This window comes from Artemia sp. Qi Xiang Cuo, chromosome 7 (assembly GCF_049724085.1).
Source record: "Artemia sp. Qi Xiang Cuo chromosome 7, ASM4972408v1, whole genome shotgun sequence".
Taxonomy (NCBI): Eukaryota; Metazoa; Arthropoda; class Branchiopoda; order Anostraca; family Artemiidae; genus Artemia; species Artemia sp. Qi Xiang Cuo.
In genome coordinates, this window is record NC_142800.1 from 27,530,810 (window position 1) to 27,552,164 (window position 21,355).

General features: G+C 36.2%; 1 protein-coding gene across 4 annotated transcripts in view; it reads left to right on the forward strand.

Annotated features, from left to right (window-relative positions):
* THADA (Thyroid adenoma-associated protein homolog) overlaps nucleotides 1-21,355 on the forward strand; it is a 223,851-nt gene that overhangs the window by 145,339 nt on the left and 57,157 nt on the right. The window lies entirely within an intron of this gene.

Sequence of the window (21,355 nt, forward strand, 5' to 3'; positions counted from 1 at the left end):
GCACCTAGTGCCCCCCCCCCTCCACGTCCTTTTTTCCTCAAACCCATCCAATAAGAATTTTGAGATAGCCATTTTTTAAAAACAGTTCAAAGAAAATATAACGAAAACTCCGGGGTCGACACAGTCCCTAGGGACCGAGTTCAGGCGTTGTAAGTTATGCCCTGGGGGAATATATGGTTTTTATGGAAGGGATGCTCGTAAAAACTTCAGAGATGGCTCATCTGATTGGAAATTGAAAGTTCTAGTTCAGTTTTTGAGAGCCGAAAGAGATTGGAGGGCATCTAGCCCCTCTCCCTACGCCCCTTTTCCCCAAATGCATCCGATAAAAATTTAGAGATAGCCATTAAGTTAAAAATTGTTCAAAAGTCAGATAACAAAGACTCAGGTGTCGACACTATTCCTAGGGCCCGGGGGCAGGCGTTTTAAGTTATGCCCTGGGGCATATATGGCTCTTATGAAAGGCATGCTCGTATGAAATTCAGGGAGGGCTCATTTGATTGGAAAATGAAAGTTTAAGCTCACTTTTTAATAGTCAAAAGAGATCCGAGGGCAACTGGCCCCCCCCCCTCCCCACGCCTTCTTTTCCAAGCCCATCTGATTAAAATCCTGAGATAGACATTTTGTTAAAAATAGTTGAAAGGTCGGATAAAAAGAACTCCGGTGTCAATATAACCCCCAAGGGCCCGGGGGAAGGCGTTGTAAGTTAGGCCCTGGGGGCACATATTGTTGTTATGGAAGGGATACTCGTATAAGCTTCATAGAGGGCTCATTTGATTGTAATTCACTTTTTAAGAGTCAAAAGTGATCAGTGGGCAGCTAGCCTCCCCCCACACTCCATTTATTTTTTCCCAGAGGCACTTCATATGGAAGGGGTCGTCATATAAACTTCAAGGGGGAATCATTCGATTGGAAATTGAGAGTTCTAGTGCCCTTTTTAAGAGTCAAAAGTGATCGGAGGACAAGTAGCCCTCCCCCACGCCTTTTTTCTCCAAATTAATCCGATAAAAAATTTTAGGTAGCCATTTTGTTAAAAATAGTTCAAAGATCATATAACAAAAACCCCTGTGTCGACGCAGCTCCCCAGGGCCCGGGGCAGGCGATGTAAGTATTGCTCTGGGGCATATATGGTTCTTATGGAAGGTATGCTCGTATAAACTTCGGAGGGCTCATTTTATTAGAAATTGAAAGTTTTAGTTCACTTTTAAAGAGTCAAAAGATATCTGAGGGAAACTAGCCCCCCCCCCTCCATGCCCTTTTTTTTAAACCCATCTGATAAGAACTTTGAGATAGCCATTTTTTAAAATAGTTGAAAGATGATATAATGAAAACTCCGGGATCGACACACGCCCCAGGGCCCGGAGGTAGGCGATGTAAGTAATGCTCTGTGGGCATATATAGTTCTTATGGAAGGGATTCTCGTATAAACTTCGGAGAGGGCTCATATGATTGGAAATACAAAGTTCTCGTTCACTTTCTAAGAGTAAAAATAGATCGGAGGGCAAATAGCACCCCCCCCCTCTCCACGTCCTATTATCCTCAAACCCATCCGATAAGAACTTTAAGAGAGCCTTATTTTTCAAAATGGTTCAAAGATCATATCAAGAAAACTCCGGGTTTGACAAAATCCTTCAGGGCACGGGCTAAGCGTTGTAAGTTATGCCTGGGGGGCATATATAGTTGATATGGAAGGGATGCCCGTATGAAATTCAGAGACTGCTCATTTGATTGGAAACTGAAAATTCTAGTTCAGTTTTTAAGAGTAAAAAGAGATCAGTGGGCAACTATCCTCCCTCGCCCCTTTTCCTCCAAATGTATTGGAAAAAAAATTTGAGATAACCATTTCGTCAGAAGTGTTCAAAGGTCATAATAAAAAAAAAAAACTCTGTTCTTTTGGGGTTTCATTTATTCTTTAATAGTAATTTCTGGTCGTTGTGAGTTTTAATTTTAAAGGTTTTTGTATCTGCTGAGCTTAAATTTAAAATGGCCTTTTCTTTTCTTTGAAAAACTTATTTTTCGGAAAGTTTTTTCAATTAATTTTTGTTCGTTTTTGATTGCAAAAAGTTTCAAGTTTTTTTAAAATTTTATTTTAAAATCAAACTTAAAAAAAAAGGTCAAACGTTCATCAAAGTGTTAAAACTGGTATCAAAGTGGCAAAATCAAAGGGAAAAAATGGGTTTGTGTCAACCGAGGAGTTTTTATTATCTGATGTTTGAACTATTTTTAACATAATGGCTATCTCAAAAATTGTATCGGATGGGCTTGTGGAAAAAAGGCGTGGGGGGGGCTAGTTACCCTTCGGTCTCTTTTTACTCTTTTAAAGTGAACTAGAACTTTCTATTTTCAATCAAATGATCCCTCTCTGAAGTTTATACGAGCACCCCTTCTTTAAGAACCACAAATATCCCCAGAGTATAACTTACAACGTCTGTCCCTGGGCCCTGGGGCGTTGTGTCGACCCCGGAGTTTTAATTTCTGATTGTTGAACTATTTTTAAGAAAATGGTCACCTCAAATGTTTATCGGATGGGTTTATCCATATGATAAACCCAAAGGCGTGGAGGGCGGCAGGGGCTAGTTGCCCTCCGGTCTTTTTTTTAGTCTGAGAAAAATGAACTAGAGCCTTTAATTTCCTTTTCAAATGAGCCCTCTCTTAAGTTTATACAAGCATCCCTTTCAAAAGAACCATATACGGCCCCAGGACATAGCTTACAATGCCTGCCCCCCACGTCCTGGGTGGTTGTGTCGACACCGGAGTTTTTGTTGTCTGACCTTTGGACTATTTTAAAAAAAATGGCTATCTCAAAATTTTAGCGTATGGGTTTGGGGGAAAAGGGGCATGGGGGGCTAGGGACCCTCCAATCTCTTTTGACTCTTAAAAATTGAACTAAAACTTTCAGTTTTAATTCAAATCAGCCCTCTCTGAAGTTTCTACGAGCATCCCTTTCATAAGAACCATATATACCCCCGAGGCATAACGTGCAACACCTGCCCCCGAACCCATGGGGGTTGTGTCGACACTGGAGTTTTTTTTATCTGACCTTTTAACTGTTTTTAACAAAACAGCTATCTAAAAAATTTTATTGGATGCATTTGGGGGAAAAGGGGCATAGGGGGATAGTTGCCCTCTGATCTCTTTTGACTCTTAAAAACTAAACTAGAAATTTCAATTTCCAAACAAATGAGCCCTCTCTGAAGTTTACACGAGCATCCCTTCCACAACAGCTTTATAAGCCCCCCAGGCATAACTTACAACGCCTACCCCGGGCCCCAAAGGATTGTGTCGACCCAGGAGTTTTCGTTTTATGATCTTCGAACCATATTGAAAAAAATTTCCAATCAAATGAGCCATCTCTGAATTTTTTTACGAGCATCCCTTCAATAAGAACCATATATTCCCCAAGGGCATAACTTACAACGCCTGCCGTCGGGCCCTGGGAGGCTGTGTCGACCTTGGAGTTTTCTTTATATGGTCTTAGAACTATTTTTTAAAAAAATGGCCATCTCAAATTTCTTATTAGATGGGTTTGAGAAAAAAAGGGCTAGGTGCCCTTCAATCTCTTTTGACTCTTGGAACGTAAGCTAGAACTTTCAATTTCTTTTGAACTAAGCGCGCTCTGAAGTTTACACGAGTATTCCTTCCGTAAAAATCAAATATGCCCCCAGGGCATAACTTATAACGCCTGCCCCCGGACCCTGGGGGGTTGTGTCGACACCGGAAGTTTTTTATATGATCTTTGAACTATTTTAAACAAAGTAGCTTATCTCAAAATTTTTATCGGCTTTTGCAAAAAAAGGATTTGGGGGGCGGGGTTGGTTACCCTCCAATATCTTTTGACGCTTAAACAGTCAACTAGAACTTTCAATTTCCAATCAAATGAGCCCTCTCTGAAATTTATGGAGCATTCCTTCCATAAGAACCATATATGCCCCCAGGACATAACTTATAACCCTTGACCTGAATACTGTGGTCGGATTGTCCTGCTCAAAGATATAATTTCCAGAACTTTCAACTACGTTGAACAAAATGGCTATCTCAAAATTTTAATTGGATGTGTTTGGGGAAATGATGAGCGTGGAAGGGGTGTTAGTTTGCTTCCAATCACTTTCGACTATTAAAAAGGGCACTAGCCATTTAAATTTCCAATCGAAAGAGGTCTTTTTAAAGTTTCAACGACAATACTTTCTCTAAAAACCTTATATGCCCCTAGGGCATAACTTACAACCCTTGCCCTGAGGGCTGTTGGGAAAGTGTCATCCTCAAAGACCTAATTTCCATATTTTCAACTACATCGAACAAAATGGCTATCTCAAAATTTTGATTGGATATGTTTCGGGAAAAGGTTGGGCGTGAGAGGGGGGTTAGTGGTCCTCCAATCACTTTTGACTATTACAAAAGGCACTAGCCCTTTGAATTTCCAATCGAATGAGTCCTTTTTGAAGTTTCTACGACAAAGCATTCTATAAAAACCTTATATGCCCCCAGGGCACAACTTGCAACCCGTGCCCTTAGGGCCGTAAGGGGAGTGTCCTCCTCAAAAACATAATTTCTATCTGGAAATCAACTACATAGAACAAAATGGCTATCTCGAAGTTTTGATTGGATGCGTTGTGGGAAATGGTGAGCGTGGAAGGGGTGTTAGTTGTCTTCTAATCACTACTGGCCCTTAAAAAAGGCACTAGAACTTTCGATTTTCAATCGAATGAGCCCCCATTGAAGTTTACAAGACGACCTCTTCCATATGAAGTGTCTCTGGGAAAAAAAAATAATAATAATAACAAATAATAAAACATTGGACCCGCATGGCCTCTACTATAGGCAGCGCTGTAGCGTTGCCTATAGTAAAGGCAACGCTATATTTCCATACAACGCTATAAGGCAAAGCTTCATTTCCATAATTCGATGAATGTTAACTCTTAGCTCTCAAGTTTGAAGTGCCATACGAAAAGCCTCTTGGAAAAATAATAATAATAAATAATAAAACATAGGATCCGTATGGGCTTTGCTATAGGCAACGTTATAGCGTTGCCTCTTATGTGATTTATTTTAAACGCTTGTCGGTTTTTTTATTTCGGTAATAAATAATTTAATTGATTGATATGTATGAAATGTAAGTAATGCAATTGGCCTTTCCATTTTGTAAGGGGCTAGATTCTTATAGAGGTGTCTCGCCCATGTATCATTTCCTCTTAATTATGTTTTGCCCAGAGACCTGCGCCTGAAGGTACTCTTGGCCCCTACATCAGCCCTCCAGATACATAGGACTCTATAATTTTTTTTAAACTCATGTATTTTGTTTGTAATTAATATGTTTTTCGCATGTTTCAAAGCTTTCTAATCCCCATTCCCCTATAAACTCGAATATAAAGTTCGTGTCCACCCGCCCGTGTATTCCTGTATTATATTTATTTTTTTCTGTATACCTATGTAATTTTTTTTTTTTTTTTTTTTTTTTTTTTTTTTTTTTTTTTTTTTTTTTTTTTTTAGACCGGGGCACGTCTTATCAAAGGAATTGTCATAGAAACTTCGGAAAGGGCTCATTTGAATGGAAATTAAAGGGGCTATTGCCCTTTAAAGAGTCGAAAGTGATTGGAGGGCATCTAACCCCTCCCACGCCAACCATTTCCCCAAACACATCCAATAAAAATTTTGAGATAGCCATTTTATTCAGCGTAGTTAAAAGGCCTGACAATTATGCCTAAGGATGACAACCCCCCCCCCACAGTCCTCAGAACAAGGGTTGTATGTTATGCCCTGGGGGCATATAAGGTTTTTTTTTAGAGATGGCGGTTGTATAAACTACGGAGGGGGCTCATTGGATTGGTAATCAGGAGTTCTATTGCCCTTTTTAAGATTTGAAGTCCTTGGAGGGTGGATATCCCTCCCCACACCTCGAATTTTCCCGAAATGCATCTGATCGAAATTTTGAGATGACCAATTGTTGTCGTAGAATTTTTGCTAAAGGCTCATTCGATTTGAAATTGAAAGAACTAGTGCCCTTTTTATTAGTCAAAAATGATTGGATGGCAACAAGACCCCCCCCCCCTACTCACGCCGATCAATTCCCAAAATATATCTAATCAAAATTTTGAGGTATCCATTTTGTTCAGCGTAGTTAAAAGGTTTGGAAATTATGTCTTTGAAGATGACAGCCCCCCATAGCCCTCAGCGCAAGGGTTGTAAGTTGTGTCCCGAGGGTATATAAAGTTCTTATGGAAAGGGTGGTCGTGTAAACTCTGAAGGGGGCTCATTGAATTGGAAATCAGATGTTCTAGTGCCCTTTTTAAGATTCAAAGTGATCGGGGGCAGTCAACCCCTCCCCCGTGTATTTTCCCCAAATGCATCCGATAGAAATTATGAGATTGCCATTTGTTCAAAAATACTCCAAAGATTATATAATTAGGTCTTTGGGGTTGACAGAATATCCCAGATTCTGGATTAAGGGTTGTAAGTCATGCCCCAGGGGCATATGATGTTTTCATAGAAGGGGTGGTCGTGTTAACTTTAGCTAATGCTGCTGCTTCTACTCATACTACTAGTACTGTAACTATTTTCAATTCTTCTATTACTACTACTGCCACTAAAGCTTAGGTTATTACAATTAACTGTACTGCTACTAATATGACTACTGCTATTAAAATGAAGGATATTAAGGCGAAAAACTTGGGATATATAAAAACCGTATGGAACTAATTCGAAACACACTATACCCACACAGGTTGTCAAGCGGATGCATCAGAGATGCTTCAGAAAAGATTGATGGTATTAAGCTGAAACTTTCAGCGTGTGTTGAAGGTGATGTTGAAGAAACCAAAGGTGCTATGCGCATACTGCTACTAATACTGCTACATCTATTGCTACTCTGCAAGCTAAGTGCATTAGGGTGAAGCTTTTAAGGAATATTTAGGCGGATGTTGAACTAAATAAAAAAAAAAAAAAAAAAAAAAAACTAGGAGTATCTGGACTTTCAAAAAGGTGACAAAGTAATATCTAAAGAAAAACTTGTACTATTAAGTTAGATCTTTAAGGGTAAGTTGGGGGCGGGGGGGGGGAAGGGATTTTTAATTAGCCGGGTGGCACTGTTTGTATACTTTTAATACTATCACTACAGTTACTGTAACTAATGATGCTAAGGGCATTAAGGTGAAACTTTTACGCAACGGTAGGAGTTGTTTTAATTAAAACAAAAAAACTGTATGCATGCAGATTCTCAAAAGGGCATATAAGCCATGTCATAGGCATTATCACTCTTTAATAGCTAGAAATATCATCGAAATTTTTAAAGGAGTTAATTCGATTCAAAATTAAATGTTCTGGTGCCTTTTAAGAGTAAAAAGAGATTGGAGGGTGAGCAGCCGTTCTCTCAAGTCCATTCATTTTCCAAACATGTCCAGTCAAAATTTTGAGACAGCCATTTTGTTCAACATAGTAGAACGGTCCAGCAACTATGTTTTTAGGGATGTTTGGTATGTCAACCCCCTACAATTATGCAACTGGACCATTATCCTTTAAAACTAACTTTTGTTTTAAACTGAATCAAAAGGCAATGTGTCTATGGTTGCCAATAAGACACTTCAGCAATATATCGAGAATGACTGCAGGTATTAAATGGAAACTTTTGGGGCTACTACTTTTGCTACTTCTGCTCTTACAATGTTAAATAAATGAAAAGAGTGTAAGTGTATCTAGGTTGTCAAAGAGCATATATAGAATCTTTGGGAAAATATTCAGTTTTATTTTGAGGTCAACTTCAGGAGTTGTAGAATCAAATTAAAACATACTGTTTGTGTCAGGATTAAAAATTGTGGAAAAAGTTTCTCCAACGCACAAATAGCAACCCAAACTATGGACTCTTATTGAATAAAATTAAAAAGATATAAAATATTTTTTTCCCATGAAAAAGACTATGTCAATAAAAATCGAACAGATATTAATTTAAAAAACTTCTATAAAATAAGATTTTCAAAGAAAAGTAAAGACCTCCATTAAGCCAAAAATGAGCAGAAATAAAGTCAAATAATTGGTACTTGTGTATTATATGCCACTCACTCAAGTGCCCCATTCAATTAGAACCTGTTTCTTTGACTCTCAATCCTAATGAAATCACAAAATATGATGAAGATATAATACTTTAAAAAACAATTTGGGCTTTATAATTGCCATTAGGGGGGGGGGGGCAGTATAGCGGGTCTGTATGCAAAATATGTTAGGAACAATTATTTTGCATATTATGAAGTAAGAATTATTTTCTAACTTCAAACTTTCCAAATGCTTTACCCCACTCCCCTAATATGCAAATATATAGCCCAAATTATATATTTCTCATCTATTCTGCCCCTTTCCTCTATCTTGTCTCTTGCTAAGCTGATAGAAACTAACGAAGAAACCGGTTTGTTCTCGAGTTTTAGACAGCGTAAACTTGAGTGAGTGGCGTATAATACACAAGTACCAAATAATCTTCCAAGCGTAAAAATACCACATACCACTATCAATAAATAAATAAAACTCAAAACGAACAGAAATTACAATAAATAGTTGAGTCAAACTCAGAACGAGACAAAATTGACATGAGTAGGGGTATAACCCCCGTGCCATCTCACCAGAAAATAATTTGCGCTTTACTGAAAAAGAGTATGTTTTAATTTTTTTCACCTTTTTTACTTTCATAACTAAAAAACAATTAAAATTTTAAGAATAAATATCAGTATATGTCAATGAAACTGACAATCCACGGTCATTTATTAGAGGGTTAAGAATCGGGGGAATGTTAAACGAGAATTTGGGGGATACGTAAAAAAAAAGACCAAAAATGTGTCTTTTTGACACAAAAGACCAAAATTATGCCTGAATAAACATGCGTCACTATAATTCAATCCTGATTTTGTTTTGCGGGAAAAAATAATTTTTGAATTCTTACAATTGGAGTCTAGGGAATCTGTGAAACAATTTAATCTGCTAAAAGAAGAAATTACGATGATTTGTAGAACCATTGACTTTTTGGAGATTATTTACGTTACCATTAATTTATGAAGACCCAGTACTTTCAAACTAAGAGCCTTATTAGCTAATAAGCCCGAAAATACAAAACTTGGGTATTTATTTTAATTTCCGTACGTTTTAGTTTTCATTTATTCATTGATTGTGATTTATTTTATATGTTTAAAAAATTATTTGACTTTATCTCTGCTCATCTTTGGTTTAGTGCAGTGTTGTCAGGTGGTTTTTAACTACTATTCTTTTTTGTTTTTGTCTCCCCCTAAAACACAATACTTTAGAAGTCAGGTGCCTGAGACATTTAGTAGAATTGAAAAGTTTTTTTTCAAAGCTATATGAACTGGCCCTAAAGAAAGGATATTATGCCACAGAAATTGAAATCTATGCTATGCGAATTGAAATTTATATGCCCTTTTGAAAACCTGCATGCATAGGGTATTTTCGTTTAATTAACCTCCTAAACGTTCCCTTACATTTCTTTGAAGACTCCTTTTGTGGAAAAGTTTTTTTTAAAGTTAATTTCTGTTAGTTTTTGATTGAGATAGTCTTTTTTATTGGTCAAGAAAAGAATTTTTTTAGTATTTTCGGTTTTTCTCAGTAAGAATCCAGAATTTGGCTTACTATTTATATGCATGACAAAATTTTGCAAGTATTTTTGATAATAGTTCAGCTATAATGCTTTCGATGGACGGATACCGAGAAAAATATTCAAAAATTTGGGTAGAAAATCGTATGGTCCTTGGGCTTCTATAGGGCTGACGGAATTGTAACCCCATTATGTTACAACATTGAGTATTGCCAAATTTTAATCAACTATCTTACTCAACATGCCGTGAAAGTTTCAACTTAATTGCCTCAACCTTTCTTAAGATATTGCAAGCACACCATTTTGACAACCTTGGATGCACATAGTATATTTTTGATTTAGTTCAATTTCCCACTCTACATACCTTGACGGTTTTAGTTTAATGCCCTTTGCAGTTCCTCAACTATCACGGATATGCCTTTTGGACAAATTTAGATGCAAATAGATATTTCAGTCACATACACAGCGGCTGTCCTCAGCAGACAAATATTTGTCTCCTGAAGACGGCCACTGTGTTTGTGACCGAAATATCCAGAGATTTTGCTATTGCTGTCACTGGCTAATAAAAGGATTTGTCCCTATTGAACAGTTATTTGATACCCTATTCTATTCCTTAGATATTGCATATGCGCCATTTTGACGACCTGGATGTACTGAAACTCTTTTGACTTAGCTCTATAAGAGTAGTAATAGTAGTATTAGTAGTTCTAGTACTGCTAATACTAGGTAGTACTAGTAGTAGTACTGCCGGTAGAAACCGTTCATAAGATATTGCTGATGCGCCTTTTTGACAACCTGCATGCACCTAATGTGCTTTGATTTAGTTCAACTTCCCTCAATATTCCCCGATATTTTCACCTTAATACCCTTAGCCTTAGTAGTTGTAATAGTAGTAGTAGTTGTTGTTGTATTAGTAGCAGTAGTAGCAGCAATGGTACTACGCACATATTGTCTTTTGGTCTGGTAAACATCCCCCTCATATTTCCTTTGCCCTATCACGTCCTGTTGAGAACTTGTATGCACGTAGTAAGTTTTAATTTAGTTCGAAATCCCCTCAAGATTCCGTGCACTTTCCATCTTACCTTTAGCCCTAGTAGTAATGGTATTAGTAGCACTAGTATTAGCAATAGTAGTAAGTATAGCAGTAGAAGTAGTAGTAGTATTAGTATGCATAAAGTGCTTTTGGTTATCTCAATATTCCCCTTTACATCCCCTCTAAGTTTCAACTTAATGCTATTATCCGTTCCTGTTTTTATTTCTGTTGTTTCTTTTTTGTTTTTCTTTATTTTTACTCTGTCTTTTTCTGGGCTCTGTCCAGATTTTATGTGATGGGTTATAAATAAATTGATTGAATGATTGATGATGATTGCTGATATACCCTTTTGAAACCTGCATACACTGAGTGTGTTTAGATTTAATTCAGCTTCCCTCTAAACATTCCCTGAAATTTTCCCCTTAATACCAGTAGCCTTAGTAGTAGTCGTAGCATAGTGAACATTTTGCCTTTTTGTTGATTTATCATCAACCTATTTATCATCTATTCATTACCCTCGTCAATCTCTAAAAGTTCCAACTGTTTGCCTGGAAGCGGTTTCTGATATTCACCCTTTTGACATGTTGCATGCATATTGATTGTTTTGATTTAGTTCAACACTGCCTCAACATTCCCTGAAAACTTCACCTTAATACCCTTCGTGTTTTTGGATTGCAAGGATCAAACATTCCCCCTGTTCCTAATAACAAATACTATATGTAAACAACGGGCGAATTGCAAAACGTACAATCTTTGCCCCAAGGGATTTGGGTGGGGGGGTCTTGCCATACTCATAGGAATAGTTCTTGGACCTTTCAACTATGCAGAACAAAATGAACATCTTAAAGTTTTTAACGGATGTCTTCGGGCAACAAAGGGCCGTTGTGCTTGCCCTCCAATCATTTTCGACTTTTAAAAAGGGCACTATAACCTTTAGCGTCACTTTGAATGAGCCTCCTCCGAAATTTCTATGGCTAGTCCTTCTATAAAAAGTGCTTTGGTTAAAAAAAAAAAATAGATAGAGCCGACTTTGCTCTTTATTTAGGCAGCGCTATTGTCCTACATATGATTAGTTTGTTAAACAACTTTTAAGTCCTTGAAGTACCAAGAACATTAAAATAAAACATTTTTTGCCCCCATTTTGGTTTTTTTCATACCTGAAAACCATGATTCTGTGAGATTTTTTCTTTTGGCTGTTAAAAATTATAAAGTTTCTATCACATATATGTCGGTGATGCTGCGGTAAACCATGAAAATACTTAAGCAAAAATTCTGCTGAAATTAAGCTTAAGAAAATCCTTAAGCTATATTTGCTAAATTAGCTAAATTTGACAACCTTTTTTGGTCTGTAAAATTACAAACGTTAAAACTGTGTTCACTCTCGAAGACAACTACACACTCAAAAAGGAAAGCTATACCTTATTAAGGTATTCGGTGCCATACGTTTTTACCTCATTTTTTGCTGATTTTTCACCCATGTTTATTTTTTTTAATTTGACAACCGTTGCGACCAATAACTGCTTAACTCCGTATGGAGTTTTTTTTTTCTATTTAGAATTGTATTCGCGATTTTTCTAATTTTGAAGATATATGTTATTTAGTTTCTACTTCACCAATACACCAATTTTGACAATTTTTGTTTTGTTTCCAGGGTGTTAGGGGGTTTGAACCCCCCCCCCCTCCCCGAAATGTTTGTCTGACTCCCAAAGACGTTACAAAAATGAATATAAACAAATTTTTTATGCGTTTTTTGAAGTTTTGTGCTGTAGAACTCACCGGAAAAAAGAAGTCCTAGTACACCTTTAGAATTTTCTTGGCCGAAAACCCTACACAGCAGAGGTTCCCAGCCCTGGGCCCGCGGGTACCATGGCACCCGCGGAACGATTCGTATGTGTCCGTTTCTCACTATTCGACAGAGACAGAATTTTTTTCATAAACATTATTTTAAAATATGATTTATTTTTATTCATTTGTTAGAATTTTAATTTATATATTTTTTTTGGACTGCCTAGGCTTATTAAATATGTTCGATACTTGTCCCAACTTGTCTAGCGGCAAGCCAGACTTCACTATTTACGCTAGCCTGGAACGGCTAGTGCCATTTGCACATCACACCTTGTACACATAGAAAACCCGAAGTGAACGAATGGAACGAACGCCACGAACTGATCCAATAAACGCCGAAGGCGCCAAATTACAAGGCACATAACTCTGATTGCTTCTGAAACGCGGATCTGAAACGCGGCTGCTCCATGACCTGACCCCCCTTCCCCCCAAAAAACCATTAGCATATTTTATTCCAAACTTATGGTAGCTGACTCCCTAACCCTCCATGAACGCCACGAACTGATCCGATAAACGCCGAAGGCGCCAAATCACAAGGCACATAACTTTGATTGCTTCGGCGATCATCGGCTCACTTTGGGTTTTCCGCGTGTACATGGAGTGATGCGCAAAATGCCTTCCCCGCCTGGAACTGCGTTGTTGTCATTGAGATTGCTGCCCTGTCCTTTTCGGATCGCGACAGTTAGATAAGAGACATGTTCGTCAGATAAAACACAAATTAGGAGTTTTCTATAAAAAAAAATTAACAGTCTAAAAGCGAGGTGCGTTATTTATTGTATTCATAAGCAATGATCTTGAATAAACTATTTTGTTGAGGAGATAGTTACATTTCTTTTTATAATATAATTATGCATATAATGCAGAACAGACTTGTGCTATAACATTGATATTATATAGTAGTTCAAATTATAATTTTTTTTATTATTTATTTTAGCCCTAAAATGAGTGGACCAAGTAGAAGACAACGAACCCATAATTTTAGCACTGACTGGGAGGAATCATATTGTTTCGTAAATTTGAAAAATAAATGCGTTTGTTTGTTGTGTGGAAGTAGCAATGCAGTGCCGAAAAAACATAACGTTGAACGACACTTTCAGACAAATCAAGGCACTTTTAATGTGAATTATCCTCTTAAATCTGAAGTAAGAAAGAAATAAAAAAATTAATCTAAAATCAAGTCTAACAGCACAACATACTGTTTTTACTAGACATGTGGAAAATTCCAAAAAGGCCACTATCGCTTCTTTCAAAATATCTCACATGCTGGCAAAAAAGAAAAAACCTTTTATTGATGTTGAGTTGTTTAAGGAACTATTTTCCACTGGTGGCGATTGTTTGTTTGATGGATTTTCTAACAAACGTGAGATTGTATCAGTAATACAAGACTTACAGTTGTCAAATGACACAGTCACAAGAAGAATACATGCAATTTCAACAGACACACAAACTCAGTTAAAAACTGACTTGGAAATATGTGACTGGTTCTCGCTACAATTTGACGAGTCAACAGATATATCAGACACCGCACAGTTAGCAGTAATGGTGAGAATGGTGTTTTGTAACTTCACAGTAAAAGAGGATATGCTACAAATATTACCTATGAAAGGACAGATAAGGGGTGATGATGTTTATAATACATTCAAAACATACGCCAAGTCAATAAATATCCCTTTGCACAGGCTGTCTGCAATAATCACTGATGGGGCGCCAGCAATGATGGGTAAAAATAAAGGATTCCTTGCCCTCTACATGAAGGATGATTCATTTTCAAACTTCATGTCCTACCATTGTATTATCCATCAGGAAGCTCTCTGCTGTAGAATTTTGCCATTTGAACACGTCATGACAATAGTTACAAAAATAATAAATTTTATGCGAGCAGCTCGTTTGCAACACCGACTTTTCAAGGCCCTGTTAGAAGATACTGAAGATAAAGGACATGATCTCATATTGCATACTGAAGTACATTGGCTCAGTAAAGGAAAGGTTCTTACAATATTTGTGAGTTTAATTGAAGAAATAAAAACATTTATACATGATAGAAAGGAAAATTATGATGAACTAGCTGACTCTGGCTGGCTGATTGATTTGGGATTTCTCACAGACATCATGGAAAAATTGAATTCTTTAAATTTGGAGTTGCAGGGTAAAGACAAAAGCATAGCTGAAATGATAACCTCTGTAAAGTCATATAAAGCTAAATGGGATTTGTTGATATCACATTGGCAGATCAATTCTCCGGTGCATTTCCTACATATGAAGAAAATGCTAGGTGACAATAAATTAAATGGGACATTATTTATTAAGTATCTTCAAGAGTAAAAAAAAAAACAGTTTGAAGAGAGATTTTTGCTGTTTAAACATATTGAGCCAACAGTTTCCTTCTGTATCAATCTTTTTACTTGCCAAAAGGACTTTTGGAATATAATGGATAGAGAAAAGTTCCCATTTTTGAAAAAAGCAGCATATAAAATTGAATCATTTTTCGGTTCGACATATTTATGCGAATCATTGTTTTCAAACATGAACTTAATAAAATCAAGATATTGATCTCGACTCGCCAATGAGCATCTTTATGATTGTCTGCTAAGAGGATTATCGTCATACTCTCCTAACTATGAAGCTCTGGCCAATGAAATGCAATGCCAAAGATCACATTGACTTTATTATATTTTTAATTAAATGTTTTCTTTGTATTTGTGTGTTTTGTTTACTTTCTTTACGTTTTGTAAATACATTTCTCTGTGTGTATGCAATTTGAAAAAAATGCCAAATAAGTTTATTATTTTTGAAACATTTTTATTTATTATTTATTAATACATTACGACTATAAGAAAATAAATTATGCGAAAATGACAAGTTATTGAAGGAGTTTGTCTATTTGAAATAAGTGATGCCCGCCACCCTACCGATATTTTAGAATGTGCTTTAGAGTAAAAAAAGGTTGGGAACCCCTGCTATACAGGAAACTTACAATTCCTTGGCTAGAACAACAAGGAAAATCCATTGGCTTGAAAAAAACAAGGACATGCTATCGTTCTCGGTCTCATCTGATCTGTTATTGGTCTGATCTGATCTGTTTCCGATCTGATCTGATCTCTTCTCGATCTGATCTGATCTGATGAGAACGAGATAAATGTGGTAGGTACAGTTATTCTGCATATTATGAAGTAAGAATTGTTCTATAACTTCATACTGTCCAAATACTTTACCCCCACCCCCTCCTGATATAACCCAAATTATATATTTCCCATCTATTCTGTCACTCTTTGAAAGTTGAAGCCCCCTATCGATAACTTTTCTCTTCTCCTAAAATTTTGGGCAATCAAATATTTTATATTTTCATTTTAGACCAAAGAGATAAAATAGCATCCAGGTAATATTGCTTTCGATACAATGTTTATTTAATTAAACTATTTCAATGTCCGTATTCTAAAACACAGTTAGATTCTCTGGCTTGCTAAAACGTGCGGGAGGGTGGGGGAGGGGCTCATCACTATTCCTCTAAACATTTCCACAAGCTGACTGGTCTCTCCATGATTTATTACATTTTTTATATGACCCGCCTGTTTATGCTTTTTTCGTATCCCCCCTCCCACCCATGCTTTTGTAAGCGTGCCAGCTTGATTGTAGAATTAAATAAAAAAAAACTTCTTTTTTTTTAACTGAAAGTAAGGAATGACGTTAAAACTTAAAACGAACAGAAATTATTCCGTATATGAAAGGGGCTGTCCCCTCCTCAATGCCCCGCTCTCTACGCTAAAGTTTTTTATTGTTTAAAAAAAAAATATTGTTTTGAGAAAGACAAAATTTAACTTAACGCGCACGCGGGCGCGAAGGGGACAGCCCCTTTCATATACGGAATAATTTCTGCTCGCTTTAATTTTTAATGTCTGTCCTTACTTTCAGTTAAAAAAAAAACTTGTTTTTTTTATTTAATTTATGAACGTTTTTGAATTAATGCAGGTTTTGATTTTGGCTCACCGTACATGAATAATTACAACAAAATTTTCATATTAATTTTACTTTTATTTGGTTAAATGGCTTTCTCGAAAGTATTTAATTTTATTTACGAACGTTTTTATTATTAATAAATATACGTAAATTACGAATTAACTTACGTAACGAACTTCTATATTCATATATTTTTATACGTATATTAGGGGTTCGCCCCCTAGTCAATACCTTGCTCTTTAAGCTAAAGATCCAATTTTGTTCCAATTTTTTTAAAATGACTCCATAATCACAAAAGCCGTTAATTAGAATAAATAGCTCTTATGAAAGTACTAAAAAAAAATTGGCTTTAAGAGCGAGGTATTGACTAGCGGGTGAACCCAATCATATACGTAATATTTTCTGTTCGTTTTAAGTTTTGATGTTGCTCCTTACTTTCAGTTGAAAAACTTGTTTTTACTTATTTAATTTCTGATCTTTTTTTAAATAACACTGGGAAATCCGGCGTCCCCTTCATAACAATGTCCCTTCCCCCATGAAAATTTCCTTCATGGAAAGATTCTCCCACATCCCCCGGGGACTTTGGGTGATTAAGTTATCCTAAAAGACATAGTTGTCATATTTTCGACGATGCTGAGCTAAATGGCTATCTCAAAATTTTGATCGGGTGACTTGTGAAAAAATGTGCGTGGGAGGGGGCCTAGTTGCCCTCCATTTTTGTTGGTCACTTAAAAAGGGCACTAGAACTTTTAATTTCCGTTCCAATGAGCCATCCCACGATATTTTAGGATCACTGGGTCGATGGGATCACCCCTGGAAAAAAAAACCAACAAAAAACAAATAAATAAACACGCATCCGTGATCTTTCTTCTGGCAAAAAATGCAAAATCCTACATTTTTGTATATAGGTGCTTGAGACCTCTACAGAAAGGTTCTCTGATATGCTAAATCTGATGGTGTGATTTTCGTTGAGATTATATAATTTTTAGGGGGTCTTTCCCCCTTTTTTCTAAAATCAGCCAAATTTTCTCAGGTGCGTAACTTTTGATGGGTGAAACTTAAATTGATGAAACTCATATATTTGAAATCAGCATTAAAATCTAATTCTTTTGATGTATCTATTGGTATCAAAATTCCGTGTTTTAGAGTTTCGGTTACCGTATGTGGGCTCAAAAATAAGAATTTATTGGTGTGGGGATGGACAATGGGTCTGTGTTTTCCCTTCCTGCTGTGTGCGTGCCTGCTTTATTAAAATCACATTTTTCAGAATACGAAGGAGATTGTTATACTAATAAAATAGCCAAAAAAGAAGAAATGCCCAATTGTGTTTTGCTTTGTTTATTGTGGGTTATGTTCCCTGAAAACTTCATGGTGAAATTGTCGTTCATAAGTATACTATGGAATTTCTAAAGTTGTCGAATATTGTTTCTTTCTCATTAAATACTATTTAGAACAAGAAAGCTTATAATATTTGTAAAAAAATGAATAAGTAACTTCTCCGCGTGGCTAAAGATGGATGCTCATACAGAAGCAACATCAATAACATTTTAAATGAAGGCTCCAAAAACAGCCTTCGAAGACGGATGAGACCTTTAAGTCGAGTCTGACTAGTCTAAAGGTTAACGAAGAACGGGACCTGTAAACGACGCAAAAATAAATACTTTGACCCACAAATAATTTGTAGTGTTTTTTGAATAGTATATGTACGCGTAAAAAATTAACGTATTGTAGATTCCCAGTTTAAATTGACTTATTGTTCTTGATCACTCTCAGTATTTAGACTCCAAGGATGGTAACATTTTTCGTCCATAATATAGAGCGTGTAAAGCTGCGATATGGCTCTCTCAGCAGGGATTCCAATTTCTGTGGCATAATATCCCTTCTCTAGTTCCGGTCCATATAACTTTGAAAAAGCTTTTCGATTCTACTAAATGACTCAGGCACATGATTTCTAAAGTATTTTGTTTTAGGGGAAGCCAACTTATAAACAAAAATGCAAAGAAAGGTTAATTACTCGGAAATATGAGAAATTGCCGGGGAAACTTTTAAGATCTTTAGATTTCCTCGGAGCATGTACCAGACTCCCCCTCTCACGCGCACACTTTTGAATATATGCTAAGAATGATTTATAGCCGTTGTTCAAGAATAGTTTTACTAAATACCAAGCTAGAAGGGGAGATATTGAAAACTAAGATCGGTTACACTTGAGGCTACAAAAAGATACTTAAAATATATGAGGGTTTCTTGGAAAGCTAATAAAGGATACTTTAAATATTTGAGGGTTTCTTGGGAGGCTACAAAAGGATACTTAAAATATTTGAGGATATTTTGGGAGGCTATAAAAGGATACTTAAAATATTTGAGGATTTCTTGGGAGACTACAAAAGGATACTTAAAATATTTGAGGGTTTCTTGGGAGGCTACAAAAGGATACTTAAAATATTTGAGGGTTTCTTGGGAGGCTAATAAAACAGAAGTTAAAACGGGGTAAAATAGATTTGGGTTTGCTTATGTTTTAACATCAATAGGCCTAAGAATTAGACGAGTTTTACTTTTAATATTTTTAGTAGCTTCGTTTAGGCTAACATTTTTGTTGAAACATGATCGATTCTGCATTTGTATGTCACCTTCGGAAAACGGAATAGCTTGATTACTCTTGGTTAGCAACCCAGATTTGTAGTTCTAGAATCAGATTTAGTGCTCAAACTCCAAAAACCTCTTCCTTATTTTGAATTTTAAAATGGACAAGAAAAATTAAAATACAATATAATTTATTCAAAAAGGTGCTAAATATAGTATAGGAACTTATTACCGCTTCTTAATAGCACACGTGGCAGTGACACATTAGAATACTGTCCAATGAAGGTTCACACAACTCGTTTCCCCAACTGACTAGAATATCACTTGTTTTAAATACATCGGCAATGGACTTGTGTCTCTAAGGATTTTTTCCAAGGATCCTAACTTCATCCTAAATTCACTTTGATTTACTTTATAAACGTTTAAGCACCTTATTTATAGAGCAGAGCTTAGCTGATTTTCACTTTAAGCATTCGAATCGAATTCACTGGTGTTGCTCCATCGTCTGTTAATGGATTATCGCGTCATTAAGGTCAAGGATGTGAGCTCTCCTTCCCAGCTCAATGGGCAAACAAACACAACCGATTGAAACTTCAGTCGGTACAACTTCACCAGTACTTGGATAATATGTCTCTGCTTTCATTTTTAACTGCGTGCAATGTCTGCCGTGACCACATGAGTTGCAAGTTTTCTTGCACACCATCTCAACTAGCTTCCTTGGTACTCGGTCTGGGTCTTCATTAACAACAAATGAAAATGGGCATGATGCCAGGTCACCGATAAGACTTCTTGGATGATAATATTTGTTTGCGCACTCATGTTGGTGAGGTGTACTCCTCGCTATTCTCCCTTTCTGTCGCAATATCCTGTTACCAGGGATTATACCATGACTGTAGTATCCGCTTTCAATTGGTAGTTGTAAATAAATGTTGGGATTATTGCGCAATATACTCAGTTGGCCTCTGTTTAATCCAGAATATTGAGGGGTTGCTGCAGCCGTAACTGCAAGAACAACTTTGATTATAACTTGTAATGGAAACATATTATTTGACATTGTAAATCTCAAATTCAAACTGGTGGAACATGAATGTTTTCCAAGTTTTATACGAGCAGATCACGTTAAAGAGGCGGGCCTTTTTAAATGAGATTTGATTGGTCACCGTTTAAAATGTAATTTCAAGAATAGTTTAGTTTTCATTCATGGAATGCCTGTAATTTAAGTTTCAATTCTGTTTCAATAGAATTTGACACAGTTTTACTTGGAATTATCAATTGATTAATTTTAAGTACTATTAAAAAAATAGATGTTTATTTTCAAAAAAAAGCTTTTTTTCTGAAGTGTAATTGTTGGCATTATACAATGTCTTGCAGACCACATCCCTAATAAATTGTTTCATCTAGGTTTGAACAAGAGGTGTCTTAGGAGGAGACAGAGGTGGCACTTGCCCTGGACACAGAAATTCAAGGGGCGCCGAATTTCAAATATATGATTTAACGGTTATAATCATCTTATAATTTATTTTTATTAAAATAAAGTAGAGTGTGCAGTTGATAAAACTTGTTAATAATTGACAATTTTGTTAAAATCTGGCATGGAAATTTTTGAGAGACAAGGGGCGGGGGTGCTATCAAGAGAGGCCAGAACCACCATTGGTCGAACGATACTTTGCTATGCCAGTTTGAGTCACCGAATTTTTTATTCTGTATGGCAGCAAGGGGTTTTTATTAAAATTCTTAAGAATCTCAATTTTGGATAGAAGCGGATTAAAAATTCAGAAATCATGTCACTAATACACTGATTTGTCAAAGTTTGTTTTGCTGCTTAAACGGTTTATTGCTTGTCTAGTCTCGTATGACAATCAAGTGCCTAAGATTTCTCTGGTTAATAGTGTTTTTGGTGAAATAAAATTACCAATTTTTACTCATACTATTTCATTTCTATCTTCTAAAAATTATTTCAGATTAGTTTTTATTGTTTTTGCTAAATTTTGGTGGTTTTGGTTTTCCAAAAAAAGCAATCAAGCTTGGTATTTAAGACTGGATGTCTGGTACTGTTAATCTATATTTTTTACCTTAACCCCCCCCCCTCCAGGTACAACTGTAATGACGTATTAATTATTCCTTCCCTATGTATGCAGTTTTAAATTAGATTTGAATATTCATTAGTATCTTAGTTACCAACCATCAATTTTTTGTAAGATTGCTGGGTAGTTTCCTTTGGGCTCTGGCTTTTTATAATGATAAAAGTATACATTTTGTTATTGGTGAAACATCTGATTTTTGAAAACATCGACAAGTCTTTCAAAATTACAGCTTTTCATGGGACTAAATTAAAACGGAGTTTTAAATGACGAAATTGAAGAGCG